Below are 24,875 nucleotides of genomic sequence, written 5' to 3' on the forward strand. Positions count from 1 at the left end.
AATGTCGGCTTCTAATGGAAAAATAATTTTTCAAATCGGTCCAGTAGTTTCGGAACCTATTCGAAACAAACAAACAAACAAATCTTTCCTCTTTATAATATTAGTATAGATGAAATATTGGCAAAAAACGAAATGGCATTTTTTTTTCATGTTTAATTGTTTATAATTTTTGCAATTTTTTATGTGCTAATACACGCTTTTATAATATAATATATATAATTATCTCCATAATGTGCTAAAAGCGTGTATTAGTAAGTTATATTAGTGTAAACTCCTAACTCCTGGAAATCTATCTCCATTATTAAATGGAGATAGATTTCCAGGAGTTAGGAGTTTTTTATTGAAAATTTCCTCTTCTTTCAGAATCTTTTTTTTTATTTCTTAAATATTAACAGTTTATAAAATATTGGCAAAAAACAAAATACTATTTTTTTTCATCTTTAATTGTTTATAACTTTTGCAATTTTTTATGTGCTAATACACGCTTTCAGCACATTTTTCTAGGCGTCATTCCGGATCCAATGAACTATCGCACATAATTTTAAGAGCAGTATCTCTGTTTTGTACCATTTTCAACATGTCGACTAGACTACAGTATAGTTTATGAAAGACGACGTGCAGTCGGGAAGATCCATCAGGAACGATGTTTTTGATTATAAAGAAAGATATCCTTAGTAGCAATGTTTCAAATATTATAAATATTTTTCTGACAGATATGAGTAGAAGAATTATTATTTCAATAATGTCTTAAAAAGCACCCCCGGCTTTTTTTTAAATCAAATATATATATTTTTTACACTATTTTCAACTTAAATTTATAAAAAATTATTTTCAATTTTTTAGTTGAATTCTATATAAAGCATGTTTTTTAGTTTTTTTAAAGTATTATTTATCATATAGTCTTTTTAAAAAATTTATTTTTAATTTAAAAAATGGTGTATAATTAATAAGATTTTTAATAAATATAGATTAAAATAATAAAATAATTATAATTAAGAAAGCAAGAAAGCAACGGGGCGTATAATAATATACGCTCGTGGAAACCAGTTGATATACTCCTTCGATCCGGATATATCCGGTCGAAACCGCGCCTCATTTGACAATTTCAAAAGGATTCTTTCATGTTTCGAGACAGTTGACTGATTTATTTGCACGGTACACTAAGTTTTTTACAGACTATGTTTTTTTGTTATTAGCCTTTTTTTTTATTGCTTAGATGTGTGGACGAGCTCACAGCCCACCTGGTGTTAAGTGGTTACTGGAGCCCATAGACATCTACAACGTAAATGCGCCATACACCTTGAGATATAATTCTAAGGTCTCAGTATAGTCACAACGGCTACCCCACCCTTCAAACCGAAACGCATTACTGCTTCACGGCAGAAATAGGCGGGGCGGTGGTACCTACCCGTGCGGACTCACAAGAGGTCCTACCACCAGTAATAATCAGTCAATCTGTCATCAGAGTATACAACTCATGCAGTCAGCATCTATGCCTCTATACTCAACATCGAAGTCTTAATCATCTATCTGTAGTATCTAATAACCTTGAGTATGAATTTTATTAGATACGGCTTGGTAAATTTTAAGGCACTGCAACATACTTAGGACATGTAGTTCGAATGGAGGAGACTAGATTGCCAAGACAACTGTTCTGTGGCAAGCCAGAGGGCCGCAGAAGTCGTGGCAGACCCAAATTCCGATGGTTAGATTCTGATGGCATAGAGAACGATCTCAAAGTTATCGGTGTCAGGAACTGGAAGGAGAAAGCCCTGAACAGAGCAGTCTGGAGAGACTTACTGGACCAGACTAAGGCCCACCTTGGGCTGTAAGGCCTAAGATGATTATGATGATGAATATACTTAAATAAATAAAAATTTTACGGCTTAATCTCGCGTTGATTATTTACATTTTTACTATCATTATTTTCACTGCGATATTCAGATGTAGCGTTATTAGGTATGTATAACATATCGAGACGATTGTAAACAAGAGTTTAAGCCGTTTTAAATGTCTACCATTCGCGAATACCGAAATAAAAATTGGTATACATAATAGGCTAGACCAAGATTGCAGCCTAACCCATGCATCAGCACGCTGAGCTTCTCGCCGGATCTTCTCAGCGGGTCGCGATTCCGATCTAGTAGTAGATTCATTGGCGGAGCAGCACCTCTTGAGTAGTTAGGTCTCCTTCGGAGGCGCTCGGGCAGCTGTTAGCAAATCCCACCTCTCCTGGCTGAGCCTTTGCTCGCCCACCTGTCCTGCTGAAACTGGAAAGGCTTCCGGGCCAGTGATTGTTCAATGATAAAATAATAGTCATGTACCTATTTATTACAAACCGACTGACTCAAAGTATTATTATTTTTACAAAACAATGTAGTGTGTAATTTTTATCTGTTAAATCTTGCCAACTGATCCGAAAGTACTCTTGCAGGACTCTAAGCTGTTTTAAATATTTAAAACTGCCACTGAAACTCTTAATGCCGACAAGCACCGGCCATAACCGGTTATAACCGGCCATACGATGATACAACAGATTTTATGGACGGCTCGTAAACAGAGCTAGCTTTAAAATCTGTAACGCGAATAAAGCTAGATTTTTTTGCTGGTTTAGTTTACGTTGCGTTTTTATGGATGAAAAGTACTGGTGTGGCTGTTACCCGGATTATCCGGCCTTAGAGGAACTGCTGTCCCACTTTGTTGATGGTTTATGGTGGATTAGCCCGGGTCGTTTATTTAACTTAGCTTTTTACCACTTTTACTTTATTTTGTCTCTCGTTGTTAAATTAATTACGTAGTATTAGTTATGTGACCGACATTCAACTTAAGTCCCTGAATACTCAAGATTTTTATTCATTTCATGTATTTTCTCTTTTGTTTTTAAGTATCTTTAAAAATGGAGGAGGATCTCAATTCGACTGGATTTTCTATGTGCGTTACCTTTTTCTTAGTGATCCGATTTTCATTGTTTTTTGTTGAAAGCTGGTGCTTCTCATGTGTTTCTATTCGAATATTATGATCACGTCAGTCGTTTTTGAGCTATTCTTATTAATGCACTATTTAATTGCATTGAACAACATTGATGATTTCGCAATTATGTGCTTTCAAATTTTTCAAACCGGATCTCAAAATTGTTTCACTATAGACGTGGGTAAGAATGGTACCTAGATAGGTAGTAAGACCCGGTTTTACAAGCTTACGAGACGTCTTATTACCAGTTAACTATGTCTTATATTTGAAGTGAAACTTCTAATGCGTATTCCAACAAGGTTGCGTTAAAAGTTTAGCGCTCCTGGGGAGGTGGAATAGAAAGAGACAGAGCGAAAGTGAATTCAGTGAATGCGTGGCAATCGAACGCTTGCGAGCATTAGCAACGAGTAGCATCCAAAATTTTAATGAAGTATTTAACTGTATTTATTTTTCAATCTATAATTTAAAATATATATAATATAAATGTTGAAGATGTCGCATCTCTTATACACAGCATTCCCTATTACAAGAGCAATCTGATTTAAGGATGAAAAATGAAGAAAGCCACAATACTACACATCGAAAAAGAAGTTTCACTTCATTCACGTGCACCAAGTTGCATGCGTACCGTTTTTTTTCACTTATTATGTTTCGGACCGGAGTCTATTTCCTACGAGATTACTGTGTCTAGAGCGCCCTCGGGATATTTCCGCCTCCGTAGCCGATGATACATAGCATTCCCTATTACAAGAGCAATCTAATTTAAGGATGAAAAATGAAGAAAACCACAGTACTACACTTCAAAAAAGAAGTTTCACTTCATTCACATGCACCAAGTTGCACGCGCACCGTTCAAGCGCAGTACGCAGCGTATCAAACCCGATTTGCGAACCTGCGGCCACATGTTTGAATGTTAACTGAACTATTACTGGTGGTAGGACCTCTTGTGAGTCCGCGCGGGTATGTACCACCGCTCTGCCTATTATCTGCCGTGAAGCAGCAATGCGTTTCGGTTTGAAGGGTGGGGCAGCCGTTGTAACTATACTTGAGTCCTTAGAACTTATATCTCAAGGTGGGTAGCGCATCTACGTTGTAGATGTGTATGGGCTCCAGTAACCACTTAACACCAGGTGGGCTGTGAGCTCGTTTACCCATCTAAGCAATAAAAGAAAAAAAATAGACGCACCAGACTCCGAATAGGTGTGTGAAGCTTTTGGCCCATTCGGTCTAGAGTGGCTATTTATATTCTTTTACTGGCCCATCACAATATGGCCATAATATTTCTTAGTACTGTAATGGGCCTGTCCTATTTCTCAGACGAAAATGCATGCATATATAACAGAATTAGACGAAACGATACTAGTGACACTTAAGGGTGGGCCGTGAGCTCGTCCACCCATATAAGCAGTAAAAGAAAAGTACATTGAAACTCCAATTACCAAGCCCCGATAGGCCCTTAAAAACAAGTATATATCATTAAATTGTTTCCGTGCCGCATTCCGTTTTCGCTGCGACTGATAAATTGTAAGCAACTAAGGGAACTACGCCTTAATGAGCAGAGCGCTCTATTCGCGGTCTCGTAGCTGAGGTTACTAAGTGAAACAGTTGAATAGTCGGGCCAGATGCTTGTATGAGCAGAAGACTCATTACCGGTAGTGCCATATACTGGAAACCCGTGTTATTTGGTTCACTAAGCTATTTTAAATGCAAAGTAACAAATAACTGTCCTATAACACGGTATTCTACAACACAGTTCCACATTATTGAGAAGGTCTGCTGGAAGAGATTTCTCAAAGAAATAAGCAGTGCCTTTGTACATAATTTTCCTATTACTCTGTACTGTGTCTTGTTTTCTGTGTGTACATAAATAAATAAATAAATAAAATAAATAAAAAATTATTGGTGGTAGGACGTCTTGTGAGTCCGCGCGGGTAGGTACCACCACCCCACCTATTTCTGCCGTGAAGCAGTAATGCGTTTCGGTTTGAAGGGCGCGGCAGCCGTTGTAGTGTTAAAACTGAGACCTTACAACTCATGTTTCGAGGTGGGTGGCAGCATTTACGTTGTAGATGTCTATGGTGTATGTACCGTATATACCTAGTCAGGTCATAAGTATTGTCACAGTAAAAACTTTTCTTTTAGAATGCTGGCCACAAAAAAGTTTATTTAATTCGAATTTCGAATTGTTCATGAAAATAAAAATGTATACTTTTAGAATTTTACTCATTTTTAAATATGCAGTGGACGCTTAAAGAAGACCGTGTTGCAGTTATTGCGTTGCATCGTTGCGGTTACGCGCCAATTCAAATTTTTAACATACTGAAAAATTTGAATATAACCAAAAGATTCGTTTATCGTAACATCAAACGATACAATGAAGACTCTAGTGTAGATGACAGGTCAGGTCAAGAAGTGGTCGCCCTCGGTCTGTTAGGACTCCAGCAGTGATAAAAGCTGTGAAGGCGCGAATTCAAAGAAATCCCAAACGTAAGCAGAAACTGTTGGCCCTTCAGATGGGGTTAAGCAGAACCACGGTGAAAAGGGTGTTAAATGAAGACTTAGGGCTTCGGGCATATCGAAGAAAAACAGGACATCGTTTGAATGCTCGTCTAATGGACCTGAGACTGAAGAGATGCCGCGCTTTATTGAAGCGGTACGCGGGAAAAAAATATCGGGAAATTCTTTTTTCGGATGAAAAAATTTTTACCGTAGAAGAGAGCTACAACAAACAAAATGATAAGGTGTACGCACACAGTAGTGAAGAAGCGAGCAACCGTACTCCGCGTGTCCAACGAGGTCATTTTCCATCCTTGCTCATGGTATGGTTGGGAGTTTCTTATTGGGGCTTAACAGAGGTACATTTTTGTAAGAAAGGTGTAAAAACGAATGCAGTTGTGTATCAAAATACAGTCCTGACGAACCTTGTGGAACCTGTTTCTCATACCATGTTCAATAACAGGCACTGGGTATTCCAACAAGATTCGGCGCCAGCTCATAGAGCGAAGAGCACACAAGACTGGCTGGCGGCGCGTGAAATCGACTTCATCCGGCACGAAGACTGGCCCTCCTCCAGTCCAGATTTGAATCCGTTAGATTACAAGATATGGCAACACTTGGAGGAAAAGGCATGCTCAAAGCGTCATCCCAATTTGGAGTCACTCAAGACATCCTTGATTAAGGCAGCCGCCGATATTGACATGGACCTCGTTCGTGCTGCGATAGACGACTGGCCGCGCAGATTGAAGGCTTGTATTCAAAATCACGGAGGTCATTTTGAATAAACTTTAGTGTCATAAGAGTCTATGTTTTGTTAAGTTCATTTTGGTATATGAATGGTTACATAATGAATAAACTTGTTTCAATTATTTTACGTTAAACATGTGACAGAATTTATGACCTGACTAGGTATCATCAGCTCCATATTAGTGAAAGTCTCATCAAAATCGGTCCAGCCGTTCCAGAGATTAGCCGGAACAAACAGACAGACAGACAGACAAAGATTGTAAAAAATTTTATTTTGTTGTATGTACCGTATATATATTCATATGCATGTAGTAAAAAGCGGTTATTTCAATATTACAAACAGACACTCTAATTTTATTTATATGTGTAGATAGGTAAAAAAATACATACAAGCATAGTTGAGGTTTTTTGTTCCGAAAAATACTCTTCTTTTTTGTAGTGGCTTTTCACTAGCTAGTCTGATATAGCGCGTTTCTCGCAACACGGGAGTTTTTAGGAACACGTATCTACCGCGTTGTAGGTGGGTTATCTGTATTACAAAGTGAAATACAAAAGTATTTACATATGAATGCGGTATAGTTGGTACCGCCATCCAGCATATTTCTGGAGCGAAGCAGTAATGCGTTTAAAGGGCAGCCGTTGTACTATAAAAGAAAACTCATATGTCAAGGCGGGTGGCGGCATTACCGTTGTTGATGTCTATGGGCTCCGGCTAATTAACACGTGTAAGTATTAAAGCAAAATAGGCACAGGACCCACGATTATCCGCGTGCACTCAATTTCAATCAGGAAGCGTAGCTATGAAGACAGTCTATAAAGAACGCTTATTAAATGTCTTCATTATTGTATACAAAACGCTAAACCCTAATCGATTGGTTAAATCACCACTAAAGCAGTAAATTTTTTTTATTTATTTTTTATTGCTTACATTTGTGGACGTGCTCACAGCCCACCTGGCGTTAAGTGGTTACTGGAGCCCATAGACATCTACAACGTAAATGCGCCACACACCTTGAGATATAGTTCTAAGGTCTCAGTATAGTCACAACGGCTGCCCCACCCTTCAAACCGAAACGCATTACTGCTTCACGGCAGAAATAGGCGGGGTGGCGGTACCTACCCGTGCGGACTCACAAGAGGTCCTACCACCAGTGATTACGCAAATTATAATTTTGAGGGTTTGATTTTTATTACGTTCCTTCACCGTGGAAGTCAATCGTGAACATTTGTTAAGTACGTATTTCATTAGAAAAATTGGTACCCGCCTGCGGGATTCGAACACCGGTGCATCGCTCGATACGAATGCACCGGACGTCTTATCCTTTAGGCCACGACGACTTCAAATATTCAAATATTTAAAAATAAATACCCATATCCGATACTCAATCGTTAATTTAATGGCCTATCTAATTCTAAACTATTTACGAAACTTCGTGCTGTGTTTGTAGGGATTACAGCGACCGGCCTAGAGAGGCTTAGCGGATCGAATCGACTCGTACTCGCTTATACCCGGTTTTAGTCGGTCTAAAACCGGGTGCTTCGTTAATGTAGATTATAGGTTATGTAATCAATTTACTTACGAGTTTACATAGAAAATGATGTCTCTGGTATCTATTATTATTTTGGCGGTAAAACGATAAAAATATTAGTCCCATCTGCTACATAGTTTGCTTGTGATCTAGACAATATGATATTGGTTTACCGTGATGTAAATTAAGATTTTTTTGAAATTATCTAAACCTATACAAATACAATTTATTCTATATCTATATTTATTCAAATACAGTATTCTATTACCCACTTTTCTACTACCTCCCCATATTCTGAAGTCGTCGTGGCCTAAAGGATAAGACGTCCGGTGCATTCGTATGTAGCGATGCACCGGTGTTCGAATCCCGCAAGCGCACCCCGCGAATTCCTCAGGCGGGTACCAATTTTTCTCATGAAATACGTATTTAACTATTGTTCACGATTGACTTCCACGGTGAAGGAATAACATCGTGTAATAAAAATCAAACCCGCAAAATTATAATTTGCGTAATTACTGGTGGTTAGGACCACTTGTGAGTCCGCGCGGGTAGATTCCACCATCCTGCCTATTTCTGCCGTGAAGCTGTAATGCGTTTCGGTTTGAGGGGCGGGGCAGCCGTTGTAACTATACTGAGACCTTAGAACTTATATCTCAAAATGGGTGGCGGCTTTTACGTTGTAGATGTCTGTGAGCTCCAGTAACCACTTAACACCTGGTGGGCTAGCAATAAGAAAAGAATGAAAAAAATCTCTGAAAAAAATCTCTTCGAATCTGTGGTCTCATTACTTTATCTCCGATCTTACTTTGATACTCCCTTTAATTCTTCTCATCCATCATTTCAGTTTCCTCGATAAAAACAGCAGATATTTTTTTTTTTTTTTTTTTTTTTTTTTTTTATTGCTTCGATGGGTGGACGAGCTCACAGCCCACCTGGTGTTAAGTGGTTACTGGAGCCCATAGACATCTACAACTTAAAAGCGCCACCCACCTTGAGATATAAGTTCTAAGGTCTCAGTATAGTTACAACGGCTACCCCACCCTTCAAACCGAAACGCATTACTGCTTCACGGCAGAAATAGGCAGGGCGGTGGTACCTACCCGTGCAGACTCACAATAGGTCCTACCACCAGTGATTACGCAAATTAAAATTTTCTAATCGCATTCAAGCTCACCAGTCTGTACACGGTAGTAAAGCTCAGTCGGTTTAACAGCTTATCGCGTAGAGCTTTATACATGAATTTTCAAAACACGATCCCCTGTTTCCCGTAAATAAGTTACTATGCACTTTTCAGTTTGAATATAGGTCGCGAAGTTCATGGTAAAGTTATGCAAGCTCGTATTAGTCAGATCAGCGCTTTCACTGAGTTATAATAGGTACTAGGGAAATTGCATAATCAAATACGTTGTCTAATTTTGTATATAAAAAAAAACGTGTGGCACTGGGGAACTGCCGCGGTAAAGCTATTGCATAGCATTTTTTATCAACTTATGCAATTATCATTAGACAGTGATAATTTAATGTTAATACAATAATAAAACAAGACCACGCTATATTAAACATTAATAAAAGCAAAACCTTAACTGTCCTCTTCACACTCATAAGCTAGACCGCGCGAGAGAGAGATGGGCAGACTTTTCATGATGCGCATGCAGTGTGACGTCACGCCACGCGTTTATTCACAAACACTACACAAGCGCAAAGTGTGAATGTGTTGAACGCAAGCTACATGATAGGCGGAGTGAGGGGTGTAAGGTTTTTTTCGTTACGGAATTTCATGATTCGGTCGCCGCGCTCAAGGCCCGCGATAAAAGCTATGAAATAGCTTAAAAGTTATATGATACATTTAGTCATAATTAAAAAGCATGTAGTGAGGTAGTGTTAAATCAGTTGAAGCGTGGGCTTAGAGGTCTCGCTGAAGATATATTTTATTTGCTTTACATTGCTCGTTTGCGACAAATTATATAATGATTTTTGTTAAGTAAGTATAAGTAAGTATTTTTGTTAAGTAACGGCCGTCTGGTGTAGTGGTAAGTGACATGGTCACTACACAAGGGGGTCGCGGGTTCGAATCCCGCCAAGGGAAGATATTTGTATGATAAATATAAATGTCTTTGCCAGGGTTATGGATGTATATTAAATATATGTATGTGTATAATAAAAATATTACATTTATATCCGTTATCTGGTACCTGTAACACAAGTTCTTTACGAACTTAGCACGGGACCAGTTAACGTGGCGTGATTGTTAGTAAATATTTATATTATATTTATTTATATTATATTTATTTATATATACTTGAAATATACTTGAATAATTACGGCTGGTAGGACGTGTTGTGAGTCCGCGCGGGTAGGCACCACCACCCTGCCTATTTCTGCCCTGAAGCAGTAATGCGTTTCGATTTGAAGGGTGCGGCAGCCGATGTAACTATACTGAGACCTTAGAACTTATATCTCAAGGTAGGTGGCGGCATTTGCGTTGTAGATGTCTATGGGCTTTGTGTGTTACGCATGCAGCTCGCATATATCGAAACTAATGAAGTGAAATCAGCAAAGTAAAGTCGCTCACAGGTCACCTGGTATTAGGAGTTCCAGGTGTCCATGGACATCACCACGTGAATGCTCGGTTATGATGCTTGGAAAAGGAGTAATCCCAGAGTCGTACAGTTGTTCAAAAGCTGTGAAGGTCTAATTGAGTGATTATACATTTTTTGTTAGGTTTTTGATTTGTCCGCAAGTATATTGCATAGCGCCTTATCCGTATTGCAGCCGGTTAAATGTGGTGGCTTCGCGGTAGAGTTAGGCTAGACGACGATTACCTAACTTTGTGTTCATCTACATCTATTCTGTTAAAAATAAGGTAAATAAACTATTAAGTTATCACTGTTTTCAATCACTAATATCCCAAATTTGTACGGGCCGCACCGGTTTGTCTTTTGAGGACGTTCCTAGCAATAATATAGCTATCCGAGTTTTGCGAGCTCCATAAAGACACAAACTTCCAAAGAATATATATATATGGGTTTAGATGGGTGGACGAGCTCACAGCCCACCTGGTGTTAAATGGTTACTGCAGCCCATAGACATCTACAACGTAAATGCGCCACCCACCTTGACATATACGTTTTAAGGTTTCAGTATAGTTACAACGGCTGCCCCACCCTTCAAACCGAAACGCATTACTGCTTCACGGCAGAAATAGGCAGGGCGGTGGTACCTACCCGTGCGGACTCACAAGAGGTCCTACCACCAGTAAGCACATCAAGAGATTTGATCATCACCCGGACGAGTTAATAAAACCCATTTCACATGTAATCTTTGTACTAAAACCACATGTAACTTCGCTTCTTTTACAACGTTAATGAAACCGGATAATATCAACCGGTTTTGCGTGTTTACGTAGCTTAGTACGTCGGTCAAGCACTATAACACGCTCGTCTCGTAAATTCAACAGTAACTGTAAGTAGGTTTCAGAGTGAAGCGGTGAAAATGTGTACGAAGCGTGCTGGAAGAGACCATGGCTGTCAAACTGTAGCCGACTAACTTTGCCGAGCTGTCTGGCTCTTACCACAATACGGAATTCAGTATTGTTTCAGAATTGTCGTTAATTAATTTTACGCTAACCTCATTTTGTGGTAGGCAGCGGCTTGGCTCTGCCCCTGGCATTGCTGAAGTCCATGGGCGACGATAACTACTCACCATCAAGTAGGCCGTATGATCATCTGCCTACAAGGGGAATATATTGGACCCAAAAAATATCATTAAGTTGTTAAAATAGAACACACACGTAATGATTGGTCATTTTGGATTGGTGTATTGTTGTAAGTAAAAGAATACGTATTCAATGATTTCATGCGAGAATATTCTCCTGTGCTATGGTTACCGACACTGACTTTAAGGCAATATAGCTTATTGATCACTATTCTTAATATAAAATTACTTTTTTTTCCCTACCTATGCTGATAGCGTCGAGAGGCTATTTTAGGCTTTCTCCTTGACTCTCCTCTTCTTGCTAGCAAGAGCAGTGCTACGCAGAATCCACCACCGGATCGGAAACGCGGCACACTGAGAAGATCCGGTGAGAAACTCAGTGGGCTGTGTCTATGGGTTAATGCGCTCGTCGAGCCCTTCGTCGCAAGCGGTGGGTTCGACGAGGACGGTGACCGGTGCTTGTGGTACTTAAAAGCACCGTTAATGGATCGGGAGGATCCGTAATGACGTGCTTAGGACGACAACAACTGTTTACCGTTCGGTCTACAGGATCAACCTGCTGAGATTCTCGCAGGATCTTCTCAGCGGGTCGCGATTCCGATCCGGTAGTAGATTCATTCGCAAAACAGCTACTTTTGAGTTGTTATGTCTTTTTTGGAAGCGCTCGGGTAGCTGTTAGCAAATCCCACCCCTCCTGGCTGAGCCTTTGCTCGCCCACCTGAAATGGTAAAACTGGAAAGGCCTGCGGGCCACCAGTAAATTCTCAAACATAAAAAAATTGCCAGTGCCTTTCGGTAACTAAAGTCCTATAACCAGAATTGTTTGATGCTCACAGCAAAAGCCATAGTTAAGCGACACACTCCGTTCGAAGCGGTTCTTAAAAACCTAATGTTTTATTAAGAGCGGGAAGTTGATCCATATTTAATGCGAGTCGCGGCTCGGGCGCCGCCGAACGCTTACGAGTAAATAGGAAAAGTTGGGCGCTGTAAATTATAATCGTGTAATCACAACACTGTTTGCTAACGCTTGACTTCAGACCTTTTGGTGTATACTCATCAAGAGGTGAAAGGTTATTTGGTCTAAACGACGTTTCGCTTTATACGCTATATTTATCTTTGTAATTAAGGTTGCGTTTGATTTGGTATTAGTATGAACGGTTCGATGTTTTTAATTGAATTACAAATATATTTTTCCTACCTAGCCTTGAGAGGCTATTTCCGCTTCGACCTAACATGTAGATGAGCTCTCGGGGCTCAAACCGGAGTGTTGCTAACACTGACCCTAGCAAGAGCAGTGCTTCGCAGAATCTACCACCGGATCGAAAACGCGACCCACTGAGAAGATCCGGCGAGAAACTCAGTAGGCTGTGTCTGTGGGTTAATTTACTCGTCGAGCCCTTCGTCGCAAGCGACGGGTTCGACGAGAACGATGACCGGTGCTTGAGGTACCTAAAAGCACTATTAGTGGATCGGGAGGATCCGAAATGACGTGTTTTGGGCGACGTCGACTGCTTTCCATTCTGTCTGCAGGATCGGGAATGTAGTTTCCGGCGGCCACAATGAGAGGGTGAGCTTCATTTAAATAGCTGAAGGAGTTTTTTTGTTTGTTATGATATTTTGTCCCAATTTTAAACTTTAAATACAAGTCACAAAGTCCCGAATGAAAACAATAGGGTCACCAGTCTACGGAACAACAGCATAGGCTCGGTAAAAGGTCTTCACTTCGTAGCTGTGGCACAAACTCTGGTTTTTGAGCACCACTAATCAAAGCTCTTATAAGATAGCATCTGTGAAATGACAAAAACAATATACCGCTATGGACGAGTTTGAAGTATTTATCGTGCCTGATCAACGGCTATTCTACTCAAAAACATGCTATTCACGCACCCTAGCTCAGGTTCCAAAGTAGGATTTAGAAGTAAGATAATAGTGTTAAGCTGGTAAGAGTAACGCCATCTATCGCCGAATAGTCGAACGAATATCGAAGGATCTAGTAGCATCTAGAACGATCAAGCAGTGCAACGCCATCTATTGTCAGATAGCGGAAACTACTACTAGAGAGGTGTGGAATATTCTCGATACTTCTTGAGATAAGATATCGGCTATAAAAGCGTTGTAGAGATGGCACGCAGTCAGTCAGTAATCGGAACTACTCGAAGCGAAACAGCGAACGGATCACCTGAAGCGAAGCAGAAGAAGCGAATTGAGAGTTTTAAAGTCTTTGTTGAGTCTTTTAAGTGTTCTAAGTGTTGAATACAGTTTTTAGTTGTACTTTGGTGGAATTTTATTTATCCCGAACCCCAGCGCGTAACAATAGGATACGATAGGATTTAGAGAATGACCGCTCACAGAAGCTAATTCGTATAACTGATTATCACTGAAAAGATTATATGTAATTATTCTTCATCTTTGTCTCCACTTAGGTGGGGTCGGCACAGCAAATTTTTCTATTCCATTCTCCTCTATCAGTCAACATTTCAATACTCATTCCTCTTTCTCTTATATCGTCATTCACACACTCCATCCATGTCTTCTTCGGTCGCCTTCTTCCCCCTCTACCTTGCACTACCATTTCCATACGTCACCTAGTCACATGCATCTCCTCTTTACTCATCACATGTCCATACCACGCTAACCTTTCGCACTTTAATTTATCAATCTCTGGGGCTACTTTCATACTTCCTCTGATATACTCATTCCTTATCCATTCTCGTCACTCCACATATCCACAAAGATTATAACTTTTTTATTTTTTTATTGCTTAGATGGGTGGACGAGCTCACAGCCCACCTGTTAAGTGGTTCCTGAAGCCCATATACATCTACACCGTAAATGCTCCTACCACCTTGAGATATAAGTTCTAAGATCTCAAGTATAGTTACAACGGCTGCCCCACCCTTCAAACCGAAACGCATTAGTGCTTCACGGCAGAAATAGGCAGGATGGTGGTACCTACCCGCGCGGACTCACAAGAGATCCTACCACCAGTAATTACGCAAATTATAATTTTGCGTGTCTGATTTTTATTACACGATGTTATCCCTTCACCGTGGAAGTTAATCGTGAACAATTGTTGAATACGTATTTCATTAAAAAAATTGGTACCCGCCGCCTGGGATCACCGGTGCATCGCTCCACACAAATACACCGGACGTCTCATCCTTTAGGCCACGACGACTCCTAAGAAAATGAAAACCGATCTTAGCACCATAGCTCTGTACATACATAAGACAAACAAAGTAAGCACCCTTTGAACTAAGTAGCCAAGTGGAATGCACACAGCAGCGAACCCACAATTGAGTTGGCAACTTTCTAAGTCTAACTTTGTTACGGCTTTGCCACTTGGAGGCACTACTAGATGTTTTGCTCTGAGTTCCGTAATTGGATTCCAATGCTCTATTTCTGCCTCGAAACGGCTGCGTCCCGGGTTGAAGAGTGGACCATGGACTTCAATTGCAATTGAGACAACTTAATGTCTCAAAATTTGTGACGTTAATGTTGTACCTATGGGCTCTGGCGACCGTGTAATCCATGCAATAGTTAAACAAAGAACTAAGGAATCTCGATTCGAGCATTTGTCAGCCAAAAGAAAAAATTCTGAATCGCTTTAGTTAAAGTTTGAGAAGCAGTGTATGATTTATATTTATTAATTAGCTTTTAATTTTAAGCAGTCTAATCAGAAGCGAAACCAACACCACCGTTAAAGTTTGTACGTGTGAGTGCGGAGAGTCTGATTTATGTATAGTGTCATTTGCGTCAATGAAAACTGCAAAATGTTTCTTGTATCGACTATATAATTGACTGACTCGGTGGTGCAGTAAGTTGCCCTGATTGTTGAGTCGAGGGTCGTGGGTTCGATTCCGACATCGGGCAAACATTGTGTGAGTGATGAAATGTTTGTTTGCTCTTTGTCTGGTCGTGTTTATGATCTACATATGTATATATTTAAACGTATATAATGATACGCGCTGGGGTTCGGGATAAACAAAATTCTACCGAATTGCAAGTCAGCATTTAGAACACTTAAAACACTTTACAAACACTTTAAATTTTTCAATTCACTTCTTCCGCTTTGCTTCAGGTGATCCTTTCGCTGTTTCGATTCGAATAGTTCTGATTACTATCCATCTTTACAACGCTTTTATAGTCGAGACGAAATCTCTAGAATCGTCGAGAATATTCCACAAAAGTCGAGTATTGTGTGTTTCCGCTTTCTGACCATAGATGGCGTTGTACTTCTCGAGCGTTCTAGGTGCTACTAGATCCTTCGATATTCGTTCGACTGTTCGGCGATAGATGGCGTTACTCTTATCGGCGTAACAATAAGTACGTATATCAGTATCTGGTACCCATAACCCAGGGAATCTCAACTTGAGGCCGGATGACCGTGCATTATTTGTTCTTAGTTATTTGTTATTATCGAAATTGAAAAATGAAATCTTAAAATTGTTTATACCATTCCACAAATCGAAAGAATCCAAGAAAATTCAATTTAAAGATGATGTTTTGGAGTGACCAATTTTATTTATACTGAAGCCACGACTCGGAGTAGTGGTAAGAGATGCAAATCTTAAAATATTTAAGGTAAACAAAATTCAAATTCAAAATCATTTATTTCAACTTGGATGCCATCAAAAACACACTTGTTGAATGTCAAAATGTAAAAGAAAATGCTAACTCTACCACCGGTTCCAAAAAAAGCCACAGTCCTGAGAAGAACCGGCGAAACAAACTCAGCGGGCTTTTTTTTTTTTTTGTATTTTCTCAACTATTTTCTTTTTTTTTTTTAAACAAGAAAACATATTGCAGTAAAACAAGTCAAAAAATACAATTCAAATAAATAATAATAATAATGAAAAATGAAAAGGCCAGGAGCGAACGCCTCATTCCCACGTAGTGCCATCTAGTAAAAAATCCTTAACTTTATAATATGCCTTGTTGCACAAACGTTCCTTGACAGTTTTCTTAAATTTATGAACAGGTAGTAGTTGAACGTTTTGTGGGATCTTGTTGAAAAGTTGTACACCCAGCCCCCTGAAAGAGCTGCTTATTTTCTTAATTCGAGCCGCCGGCAACGCAAGCCTATGTTTGTTCCTAGTGTTCACATTATGCAAATCGCAGACTCTGGGGAATTCTACAATGTTTTTACGCACGTACAATAAATTTTCAAAAATGTATTGGGACGCTAAAGTTAGAATTTTGATTTCTTTAAACTTGTCCCTCAAGGATTCCCTCGGGTGCATATTATAAATAGCACGATTAGCCCTCTTCTGCAGGATGAAAATCGTTTCGACATCGGCAGCATTGCCCCATAGCAAAATGCCATAGGACATAACACTATGAAAATAACTGAAATAAACTAGACGTGCCGTATCTTCATCAGTATACGTTCGTATTTTTTTTACCGCAAACGCTGCAGAACTAAGTCTATTCGCTAACTTGCATATGTGAGGACCCCACTGCAGCCTGGAATCAACTGTTATACCAAGAAAAACTGTCGAATCAACAAGCTCCAGTGTCTCTCCACTTACAATGATATTAGTGTCTACTTGTCTAACATTAGGTGTGGTAAATTTTATACATTTTTTTTTTTGTTATTTAATAACAGATTATTAACACTAAAACAATGTACCACGCGTGAGATAGCATCATTCACATCGTCATAATCTTCCAATTGTCGTTTAATTTTAAACAATAAGGATGTATCATCAGCGAATAATACGATTACGATTGAATACAGATACAATACCCATGACCTCCTGTGGTGAGAACTACACGAACAGACAGATAACGTATGCTGTGATGATAATATAACGAGCAAAACTTTGGATTATGTTTATTATTAGAGTGTTGTATAAGATAAGATAATTTGATACAATTAGGTAAATCTTGTAGACTTTACGAGTGTTGAGTATGGTCAGTGTTGATGATCACTTTATATCAAATGAGCCTCAAAATCTTTTAAACTATCTCATCAATCGAAAGTATATCTATCTAATAATAATTAATACTCTCCTTAGCCGATTTTGGCCACGGCGATCATCTATCTATAATTACATTAGAGAGGAGTTCGGATATTTAATTTACTATTTTTACTCCGGTTAGAGTAACGCCATCTATCTTCGAATAACAGAAACCAATATAAAAAGAGCTAGTAAAATCGAGAACGCTTGAGAAGTACAACGCCATCTATTATAATCAAATAGCGGAAACACATATCGAAACTACTCGACCTGTTAGGAATGCTCTCGATAATTGTAGAGATGTCGTATCGATTATAAAAGCATTGCAGAGATGAAACGAAGGCACTTAGTAAGCGGTTCTACCCTAAGCGAAACAGCGAATGGATCACCTGAAGCAAAGCGGAAGAAGTGAATTGAGAATCGTAAAGTGTTCTGTAATTGCTTAAAGTGTTAAATAGAGTTTTAATTTGGACTTCGGTGGAAGTTTTATTTATCCCGAACCCCAACGCGTAGCACTACTAAGGGCTCTGTAATCATGACTGTAACTAAGTACTTTAACTTCTTTAACTTTAAGGAAGAGTAGACCATCAACGTTCTCACGGCCGATCATCCACAAGGTGGACAGACTTGATTAAGGCATCTACTAAGTGTACCCTTATGAATGTGCACGTACCGCCACAAATAGAGAGAGATGGAGAAGTCTCTCAAAATCCGCAACCAAGCAATAAGACATACGTAACCACGACCACTCCGCCAGGAGTGTACGACTGAGAAGAAACTTTAACTTCACTTTACGATTTCCATTCATTTCGTTTCTGGCCACGGAATCTGTGAGGTATTAGAAAAGTCAGAAGTGATATACTGAGAATAACAAAACGCGATCTTAAAGAAGTAGTTTTAGTTACGTTTGAGGTTCGCGGAAGCCGAACAAAGTGCTCTGTAATCATCGCGGAGAATCGTCCGCGGTCGTATGTTGGATAGTTGAGTGTGTAAATATGTAGTTAGTATTGAAAACAGTTTTAGAACAGGGCTGCAAATGTCTGTATTCACGCTCCGCTGCCTGCATCATTATTAGTCACCAGGGCAAATCCTGTACAGCTTTCGACGTTAGTTTGGTTGATTATGGGTGGTTGATTATGGAAGGGTGGACGAGCTCACGGTCGATCTGGTGTTGAGTGGTTACCAGATTCTATAGACATCTACAACGTAAATGCGACAAGAGTTCCAAGCTTTAAGTTTTAACAGTACAACGGCTGCCCACCCTTCAAACTGAAATATTATTGCTCTACAGCAGTAATAGGTAGGATAGAGAATATAGACAAGAAGTGCACAATGCTAATATTTTGTAAAAATAATGCTTAAAAGATACATTAAATCAATAAAGAAAACATTACACACACTACCATGTATTTTACACAACACAAATATATATAAATATATACTCTTTGTTTATTGTCAATTGTCAAACTTTTGTGTGTTTATAGCATAGACCTATAAAGTAGTTTAAGGTCTGTGGTCAAATTGAGAATAGATGAATATTGTTTGTCTTAATGAGTATTAATGTATACTCGTAGTGTAGTTTTGGCGAAATCTGTGATTATATTGTATAACTATAATAGTATTCGACAATAGAACCATAATAATGTAAAAACATAAAATTTCAATTGATTAAAGTCGAATTTCGACTGCTGCTGGACCACTAGTTAGTACTATTGGGTATATTCATGTCGGATATATAGTGAGCTTCTGTTAATTAACTAGAAGAGCTAGGGATTAGTAGAAAGCTGAAGGAGATTGTGTCTATATTTAGCTTTGAGACCAGTTGCTTAGTCATTAAGCTTCCAGATACAATTATGTAGATAAGTGGGTCTTAGATTACTCTTGGCCTCTCAGTTTGCGCAACTAATGGTCATCCTGTGAATGCACAGCTGTCGGCTTAATTTCCCACATGCGTACTGTGACGTTAGCGGTTGATTGGTTTTGGAAATAGTTTGTCTGCGATTCAAGTTTTCATATTTGTTTGTTGTTTTATTTTTTACTAGCTGACCCGGCAGACTTCGTAGTGCCTCAATCGATAAATAAAATACCTAAACTTTTGTATAAAATGAACTTGTAACAAACAAACGGAATCCCTTCGACGGGGAACACATCAAAGGAAAAACAAAATTGTTATTTTTATTTAATTCCTAGCATTTTCATATTTATCTAACCTTTTAAACCTTCTCTGGACTTCCACAAATAATTCAAGACCAAAATTAGCCAAATCGATCCAGCCGTTCTCGATTTTTAGCGAGACCAACGAACAGCAATCATTTATATAGATTTTCGCCTATATGCTGTGGCGAGGTGAATTTTTAGAGTTTGTACAGGTATTCAGAATATGTACATTTTTTTTATGCCCATTGTATACAGATGGAGTATACGGGTCATACGTCGCTTATGGACGTCAGCAGTGCTTCGCTCACAGCTATATAACAACCTACCGCTGAGTAACTCTCCTCAAGCCTCCTTGAAGAAAGATATGCCACAGCGCCGATGAAGCACTACGGAGAGTAGTTCATTCCAAAGCTGGATAGTGGCACAAATGATCTCTGGAAACGCACTGTAGATGAATGCGAGTTCTTGGTAGTATTGATGAGCTTGTTCCAGCGGCGGTCGGTGCCATAGTAAAAGTGAGATGATGGGTTCATCTCAAACAGGTTTTAAGTGATGTGTGGTGAGAACGGGATTACCGACAACCCGAACGGCCCACAGGTGGCAATAGTATCCCACGCGAGACCAGACCTTTGCCCAGACCAGTGCTTTGTGAACGATAAGTCTTTGTCAAGCCGTGACTTAGGTACCGTTTCAGTTTGTTGAGGACTGCTAAAATTTAAGATTTCAACTTATCTACACCCGCTATGTGACTCCTACCGTTCGAAACATCAAACCCAAAAGTCTCGGGGGGTTACAAAGATAATGATAAGGAATCATTAGAAGTGTGAAGTTGTGACCAAAAGCGCCCATCTTCGCAGTGAGCGCCTGAGTCTTCTATGGGTTGAACCGAACTAAATTCAAGTCACCCCACTCGGAGACCAGCCCCAGAGATTTCTCTACTTCAAAAACGTAAAAAAATTGTAACGTAACTTGTTGTTTGTAACATATAGTGGGATTTGACTGTTAATATTCCCCTGCAAATAAGTGGTAATTAGAAGTTTAGACAATCTATATATTAATACGTGAAGCAAAAACTTTGTATTCTTTTTTACGGAAATTGCGCGGACGGAGGAGTGTGAAATTTTCTACACTTATAGAGAAGATGCTAATATTTTTTTAAAATAATGCATAAAAGATACATTAAATCAATAAAGAAAACATTACACACACTACATACCATGTATTTGACGCACACACGCATGCATACTATTTATTGTCAAACTTTTGTTCTTGACGTCTGTGGTCAAATTGAAAATAGATTAAATATTGTTTGTCTGTATTAATATTTTTTATAGTCTAGCCTTGGCGAAATTTGTGATTATAGAAGTATAAAATACAATAATAATAGTGTACAAACTTACAATTCCAATTAATTATAGTCGAATTTCGACTACTGCGGGACCTCTAGTAACTATTATTAAGTAGGTTATGATTGCTAGTGTCTATGCTAGATTCTTATAATTCCTATCCTTTTTATACTTCCTTCCCTATGATGATACATCATACTAGATTCTACAGAAACAGCTTCTTCGGCTGTGGTCTCCGTCATCTCAACCAATGACCGGGCGACTGTGGCCATACCAACACTCTCTGAATTGTTTTATCCCAAGCTGACATAATTGAACTTAAGACAAAAACCAACATCAAAGATATCTCTCTAAAGCCTACCGGTTATGAATAATCGATAATCGGCACGACCGTCAGCAAGTAATTATTCAATGTGAATATTGATGAGTCGCGAATTACGGGGCTTATTCGAATAATTTGTCGATTAGACGAATAATCATTCGTTTATTTCGTATTTCATCGGTTCTTTAGACCATTGAACGACCATTTACGATGTAATTACTGGTGTACTGATGTTGGTTGGTGTGTTGGTCTATTCGATTATGTTTTTGCGATGGCAGATTAGGCATAATGTGGGGATCACTTTTTTATTATTTTTTTATTGCTTAGATGGGTTGGCTCATCTGCTGTTAAGTGGTTACTACTAGAGCCCATAGACATCTGCAACGTAAATACGCCACCCACATTGAGATATAAGTTCTAAGGTCTCAACCATAGTTACAACGGCAGCCCCGCCCTTCAAACCGAAACGCATTACTGCTTCACGGCAGAAATAGGCAGAGTGGAGGTACCTACTCGCGCGGAATCACAAGAGGCCTACCTCATGATGCTATTAATGTATTTTTTTAAAAACATTCACCTTTTTTAATTAATTGATGACGGATGATTCGAATACTATTGGCCCGGGCCCCGGTGAACTGATAAAATGCTTTGACAAAAAACAATCAATGATATAAAATCGAACGACCCAATTACAATTTAAAATCTCGAGCTTTGAAATCGCTGACGCGATTGGATGTTCGTCACAGCCCAGTTTTCGTGTATTTTAATGTTGATTGAATTTGGACCAGGCGCAGTGGCCTAGTAGATTGTGCCATCACATTCCTTATCTGCGATATTTCTATCATATAGGTGATGAAGGGCTGATTGTTTGTTGTTTTTGGCATTCAGCCATTAATTTGAAAATATAGGAAAAGGAAAAATAATAATATAATAATAATAATTTATTTTATTCCTCTCTTAAAGGAATAGTACAAATACAAATGGAAATTAACCTTACAATTTATTTTGTAAGCCTTTGAAAGAGCTGAAGTCTGTGCTAGGTTCAAAGACCTGTATTACTGATCCCCAGGCTCCCTCCTTCTTAAGATAGATTAAGTTGGGTTAAGTCGTGAAGTATGTCATGAAAATGATAATATCTTTACCATTTTGGTATTTGAAAATCTAAATTCTAATGTAAATGTTTATAATAATGAAATGCAAACCGCAGAATACAAAACAGATGAAGTACAAGAAATATCAAACGAAGAAATAGAAAAAGTATCTCCCTATAGCAATCACGTTGAAATGGATATGCTACTGGAAATGCCATTCAAGGAAGGTTAATGTCAGACAGGCGGCTGGTCGTAACACTCTTGCCAAGTCCCTAATTTTTTTTATTGCCTTTGTAGGCAGACGAGCGTACGGCCCACCTGATGGTAAGTGGTTACCATCGCCCATGGACTTCAGCAATGCCAGGAGCAGAGCCTAGCCGCTGCCTACTGCTACCAAGCCGCTGCCTACTGCTATAATAGGGCATACGGCTATTAGAACATGAAGAAGAAGATGGGTGAACGAACTCACGCCCTATCCGGTATTAAGTGTTTACCCAAGCCCATAGACATGAGGCAAAACAATTCGTTTTGCATTGTACAACTGTACAACTGTTGTACCCTCCAGACCGAAATTGACTGCTTCGTGGCAAAAAAAGACATGGTGTTGGTCGTGCGGCCATAGAACAAATTACCACCAGTAAATGCTGGTCAGGGATTGCATTAAGCTGGTAAGATATTCAGAGGACGCTACTGTTTATTTTTTAATCGTTATTCATGTCACCAATGAGATGTGTTTGTGCTGAATAGTTGAGCTGCTCTAGGCTAACACACAGCCAATCACTCCCTTGAAGGTAAAACATCGTATAATGTATCAAACCAGTTCAATTAACTATGTCTAATTTACTCTTAGCAGTATAGTCATATATTTTCCAAATCAAAGAACTGTATGAAGAAATCAAAATACCGCTCCACCTTCCTGAGAAGGAGCGAAGCAATCACACGTCCCGTCAAGAGTATGTGAATCTAGCGCGAATAGAGTCTGTATATTTGAATTAAAGTTGTATCAGGAGGCAGCCTCTGGCGATGTTTGTCCAATGGCAGTACTCGGATCAAGAGTCGAGTTGGGCCACTCAACTTACGGCGATTAAATTATAACAATTGTTTAATGAATATTCTTTTTTTTTTAATGCCCTTGTAGGCGGACGGGCATACGGCCCACCTGATGGTGAGTGGTTACCGTCGCCCATGGACTTCAGCAATGCCAGGGACAGAGCCAAGCCGCTGCCTACCACTTAATACTCTCCACAAGCCTCGTTTGAAGAAGGACATGTCATAGCACTCGGGAAACACCGTGGAGGGGAGAGCTCATTCGATAGCCGGATGGTACGTGGCAAAAAAGACCTCTGGAAACGCACTGTGGATGACCGCAGTGGCTCCAGGTAGTATGGATGAACACTACTCCGGTGGCGGGCGGTGCGATGGTAAAAACGAGATGCCGGTACCATCTCGAACAATTCCTCAGAGCACACTATTCACTGTAGAACCTTAATTAAATATGCGGAGGAGAGAGATTAATCAAGACATTGATTTCGCTGTTATTGAAACCATAAAATGCTTTTGTTTTTGCTACGCCCGTATCAAAATCGGGTTTCAGAATAAAACTATTGACTTGTTCTGTTATTGTGAGGATTATTTTCTACGAATGTAAATTGACGTAAAATGTTTGAATTTCATTACAATGACCGGTTCATTTTAATGAAACTCAATAAACGAATACGAACGATGTCCGAACCGTTTCTCGGTCATTTGACGTCATAGATACAGAGTTAAAGATAAATAATAATAAAGTATAGTTTAAAAAAACTAACTAAAAAATAAATTTTAATAAATTTTAATTAAAAATAGAGTAAAAAAAATGATTTTATTGTAAAAAAAGCGTGGGGTGCATGGTATCAGAATAATTATAAAAAAAAATAGTTTAAAAAAATTAACAAAATACGTTTGAATTTCAATATTTTTTTATATATTGAATTGTCATCGATCCTTTGATAAGTATACCAAATTTCGAGTTAATCCGACGTTTTGAAGGGGGTCAAAATCATGTTCAAATATTCCGTTACAAACATACATACGCTGAAGCTAATAAAAGCGTATTATAAAAGGCGATCCAGAGCAGTCCAAGATCGCGATGTATAGTTTTGTCATGTAACGCCAGAAAACGAATTCGACTCGGAAGCCGGTAGTGGTCAAGTTATATCGGATGATACGTACATAAGGTACAAGAGTGTTTGCGACGTCCATTTTCAGTTGAGACATACAATATAGGCACCGAAAGTTTCAAAGTACCAAAGCAGTAATTGGTACTGGTATCGGTTATTGCATTTTCTATCTTGTAACGGACGTGACGTCAGCTGTCATGCTCTGCCGCCAGCCATGTCGCCAAGCCATATTAACACGCCCCCTTCCACCACTGCCATTAGCCAAAGCCAACGAAGGGGGGATAGTGTTAATAAAACAAGCCATGCCAGCCATTTCTACCTGCTTTCTGCTTTCTCGCACAAATAAAAGAACTTGTCGTTACGCTGCTGGTTTTTTTTGTCG

The 24,875-nt window shown here is 39.2% G+C and overlaps 1 protein-coding gene across 3 annotated transcripts in view; it reads right to left on the bottom strand.

Annotated features, from left to right (window-relative positions):
* LOC114250841 (inactive dipeptidyl peptidase 10) overlaps window positions 1–24,875 on the bottom strand; it is a 369,807-nt gene that overhangs the window by 272,628 nt on the left and 72,304 nt on the right. The gene's annotated exons all lie outside the window — the stretch shown is intronic.

The sequence above is a fragment of the Bombyx mandarina genome, chromosome 20, assembly GCF_030267445.1.
Source record: "Bombyx mandarina strain Sakado chromosome 20, ASM3026744v2".
In the NCBI taxonomy this organism is placed as follows: domain Eukaryota; kingdom Metazoa; phylum Arthropoda; class Insecta; order Lepidoptera; family Bombycidae; genus Bombyx; species Bombyx mandarina.